The sequence below is a fragment of the Lutra lutra genome, chromosome X (genome assembly GCF_902655055.1).
Source record: "Lutra lutra chromosome X, mLutLut1.2, whole genome shotgun sequence".
Taxonomy (NCBI): Eukaryota; Metazoa; Chordata; class Mammalia; order Carnivora; family Mustelidae; genus Lutra; species Lutra lutra.
In genome coordinates this window covers 35,333,719-35,338,776 of record NC_062296.1, presented here as the reverse complement: position 1 = coordinate 35,338,776, position 5,058 = coordinate 35,333,719, and positions in this window count along the sequence as shown.

Below are 5,058 nucleotides of genomic sequence, written 5' to 3'. Positions count from 1 at the left end.
TGTTTAGATTTCACATATAAGTGAAAGCATATGCTATTTGTCTTTCTCTGTCTGATTTATTTCACTTAGCCTAATACCCTCTAGGTCCATCCATGCTGTTGCAAATGACAAGATTTTATCCTTTTAAATGGCTGAGTAATATTCCTGTGTGTGTGTGTGTGTGTGTGTGTGTGTATAGCACATCTTTATACATTCCTCTATTGATGGACACTTGGGTTGCTTCCATGTCTTGTTTATTGTAAATAATACTATAATAAACATGAGTGCATAAGTCTTTTAGAATTAGTGTATTTGTTTTCTTTTGGTAAATACACAATTACACATAACTAATGAATCATTGAACAGTACATCAAAAACTAATGATGTACTGTATGTTGTCTAGTTGAATTTAAATTAAAATAAATGAATCCTTAAAAATTAAAAAAATTGTGTGTGTCTAGCAAAAGAGCTTCAAATATTTGATCAAAAACTGATAAAAATAAGGAGAAATTGACAGATCCATAGTTACTGTTGAACACTTCAACACTCCTCACCCAGCAGCCAGTAGAACAATTATACAGAAAATCTGTAAGGACACAAAAGACCAGAATACGTTATCAACAATTTGATCTAATTTCCACTTATAGAACACTTCACCCAACAACAGGTTAATACATCCTTTTCAAGTGCATTGGAACATACACCAAGAGAGATCTTATTATGGAGCACAAAACAAACCTTAAGAACTTCAATAGAATAGAAATAATGCAATGATCCCAATAGAATCATGGCAAAATTCAATAACAACGATATCTAGAAAATTTCCAAATATTCAGAAATGACAGAAAATACTTCTATATAATTGATGGGTGAAAAGGAACTCTCAAGAGCAATTTTAAAAAATATTCTGAACTGAATGAGTGAAAATAAAAATACAATACATCATAGCTGTGGGATGCCATTGAAGCATCACTTAGAGGGAAATTCATGGCAGTTAATGCTTATCCTAGAAATAGGTAAGAACTAAAATCAGTAATTCCAACTTCCACTTTATGAAACTAGGAAAAGAAATCAAATTAAACCTAAAGGAAGCACAAGAATGAAATGATCAAAAAAGTAGGTCAGAAATCAATGAAATTAACAGAAAAGCATGAGAAAATCAATTAAACCAAAGCTAATTCATTGACAAGATCGATAAAATTGACAAACCTCTGACCAGATTGACCAACGCAGAAAGACAGAAGACACAAATGCAAAATACCAGTCATGAACAAGAGAATCTCACTACAGGACCTACAGGCATGAAAAAGAAAATGAATACTGTAAAGGACTTTGTGCCTTTGATTCTGCAACATAGATAAAATGGACCTTCAGTAGTCCTATATTCATTAAAGAATTGAGTATACAGTTAGTGCATAATCTAGGCTGGTCAGAGGGAATTTATTAGAAAGGATTACACTACAGAGGTGACTACAAGTCCTTTTGCTATTCCTCTCTTATTCAAGAACTGACATTTTGTTAACTAGCAGGTTGTACATTAAATCTTTTTTATTGGTGAAATTAATGCCATACGTTTAGGACGAATGCTAGAAATGGGATTTTATTTGTAAAATTAAAAGTATTAAATATAGGGGCACCTGGGTGGCTCAGCTAGTTAAGCATCAGACTCGTGATTTTGGTTCAGGTCATGATCTCAGGGTTGTGAGATCGAGTCCCACTTTGGGCTTTGAGCTGGGCATGGAATCTGCTTAGGATTCTCTCTCTCCCTCTCCCCTTCCCTGCCACCACTTACATGATCTCTCTGTCTTTAAAATAAAAGTTATTCAGGGGTGCCTTGTGGGGCTGAGTTGGTTGGGCAGCTGCCTTCAGCTCAGGTCATGATCTCAGGAGTCCTGGGATTGAGGCCTGCATCAGGCTTCCTGTTCAGTAGGGAATCTGCTTCTCCTTCTCCCTCTGCCCCTCTCCCTGCTTGTGCTCTCTCTCACTCAAATAAATAAAATAAAATAAAATAAATAAGTATTCAATATAAGTGGATTAGCTAAAATAGAAGACACTCCAGGGCGCCTGGGTGGCTTAGTGGGTTAAGCCGCTGCCTTCGGCTCAGGTCATGATCTCAGAGTCCTGGGATCGAGCCCCGCATCGGGCTCTCTGCTCGGCAGGGAGCCTGCTTCCTCCTCTCTCTCTGCCTGCCTCTCTGCCTACTTGTGATCTCTCTGTCAAATAAATAAATAAAATCTTTAAAAAAAAAAATAGAAGACACTCCATATCTTCACATGAACAGGTTGTAAGAATACCACAAGGGTTTTATCCTATACTCCACAGAATAACACTAGTGACTTGATCCCCAATGGGTCCTGTGCTCTGCTATTAGTTTAGGAGGATTTCTGACTGTATGAAGCCAATGAGAAAACTACATACTATATCTTCCACAAGGATGTGCTCAGAGCACTTAAAAGGACAGAGATCTGGGACTTCATCAAGCTTATAGAAGAGGTTTTATGATGAGCTGTACTTACTACAGTAATGAATAATGTCTGTATGAGACAGAATTTTATTATTTTTTAACTTTTTAAAGATTTTATTTTTTTGAGAGAGAGCAAGGAAGCAAGAGAGAATGGGCATGGGGAGAGGCAGGGGAGGAGGCACCCCATTGAGCAGGGAGCCCTATGTGGGGCTGGATCCCAGGACTCCTAGATCAAGAACCAAGGGGAAGGCCGACTCTTTTTTTTTTTTTTTTTAAAGATTTTATTTATTTATTTGACAGACAGAGATCACAAGTAGGCAGAGAGGCAGGCAGAGAGAGAGAGAGGAGGAAGCAGGCTCCCTGCAGAGCAGAGAGCCCGATGTGGGGCTCGATCCCAGGACCCTGGGATCATGACCTGAGCCGAAGGCAGAGGCTTAACGCACTGAGCCACCCAGGTGCCCCGGGAAGGCCGACTCTTAAATGAGGGAGACACCCAGGTGCCCTGGAGGCAGAATTTTATATAAGCCCTTGTTTTTATGGTAATCTTGTAGTGAGAATACAGAGGAGTAGCTGGAGCTCACTGCCTCAGACTTCTTTACCTGCCATCACTATATACCAAATCATACATGTACATTACCAACTGACTTAGGTCAGTATTAACTCGATATTATGCTAAGCATTTTGTGTTCTGTAACTCATTTATTCCTAAAAGTGATGCCAGGGGACAGGAACAAGTCATATGATAAAACGGTAAGGTGAGTAAGGTAAGGCTCAGAAAGATGAAATGACTTACCCAAAATTATACACCAAGGTCAGGGACCTAGGCTGTCTGATTTCAGTGCTCGTGTTTTAATCACTTCACTCCATTCCACTACCTGCTGTTTTGTTCAAATTCTATTTATTTATTTATTTATTTATGAGAGCCAGAGCAAGAGAGAGAGAGAACGCGCGCGTGAGCAGGGTGATGGACAGAGTGGGTGGGAGAGGGACAAGCAGATGCTGGGCTGAGCACAGAGCCTGATGCAGGGCTCAAACTCACAGCCCTGAGATCATGACCTGAGCCAAAACCAAGAGTTGATGCTTCATCAACTCAGCCACCCATGAGCCCCCCACTACCTGATGTTTTAATCATCTCCTCGGAATATACAAAGTCGGATAGATGATATCAATAGGAATCAGCCTTCTGTGGATCTGAGGACAGGCTAAATTTACAGTCCTGGATATTAGAGGTATGGGGGCTCAGTTATAGATAGCTTAATATGGCAACCTGATGACACTTGTGGTTGAGTTTTTTTTCTAATAACACCTTTATTGAGATATCATTTACATACCATAAAATTTATCCTTTTAAAGTGTGTGATTAAGTGGTTTTTAGGATATTCGGAGTTGTGTAGCACTTCTCCTTAAGCCCTGGTTGGGGAAATGGATTCTTTGGTATTTAAGACATTGGTCAAATTTTGATTAATGGCCTATTATTCGGTCATCTCCTCTGCAAAGAGTCAAACCCTGAATGTTCCACCAGCTTCCTCCAGCCTTGGTCTTTGTGGAAGTCATTCAAAGGAGCATTTAGGGTGGTTCCCTGGAACATGAGCATTTTTCATTTTTCTTTTGTCAGCTATTAACTAGCCCTGCCCAGACCTCCTACAGAAAATACATCTGGGAGGTACACGGAAGAGGCTCCGCCCTACCCTGTGGGCATGAAAGTATCTTCAGTATGGAACTTGCAAAGAGATTCAACTTTCTGTTTCAATCATTTCTTCTGGATAAAACAGTTGTTCCTCCTTTGAGGTCACAACCAGGTTAACCAGCAATTCAATACGAATGAGGCACTCTGTCCTACACATACAGTCACTACTACTTCTAAAACATGGTTGATGTGATGGATAAAGCACAAAGCCTTCTAACCACCTGGCTAAATTCCTAGTAGCTTTTTTTTTTTCATTATGTATTTTCTTAATTAGCAGATAGAAAAAGTACAACTACTCTCATGGGATAATCAGAGACAGTTTTGATGGACCAACGAAGTCATGTGGACTCAAAGTGGAGGGACCAGTGAGTTAAATACAGAATCTTCTTCACAGGGTATCAAATTTCCACTCGGTAGGGTGTCAACCGTTCATCAGTCATTAACACAATGGTCTTAATTCACCAGATCGCTTCCGGGTAGCCCATGAAATAATTCCATTCTAAAAGCAGAGTGGGGGTCAGAAATGGCCCCAAGCAGGTCAAGGGGGCTAAGAAGTTTAGCATTTGGAGGGCCATGTGTGCTTGGGGGAAATCAATGCTTTTTGTATTGATGACAGTAGTCAGAGTCTGACAAATTAGTGTTTGGTTGGTACCACTCCAAAAAGCCAAACCCTAAATGTTCTTGCGTGTTGGAAGACACTTGAGGGGGAAAAAAAGACGGTGCTGAGCATCAGGGATGGGGTCTAAAATGAGGGAGAGGGATCCCAAATGTGTGGTCTAGACCACATTTCTTCATCTGTTGGGAGGGCAAGGAGACGGTAGTATCTACCCCCAAATGTTAGCAGATGACTTTAGACTTCCTTTTCTTTGGAGCTTCTCTCTTCCCTTTGTTCCTTCCCAGAAACTCCTCCCCTGACACTTGCTTGCAA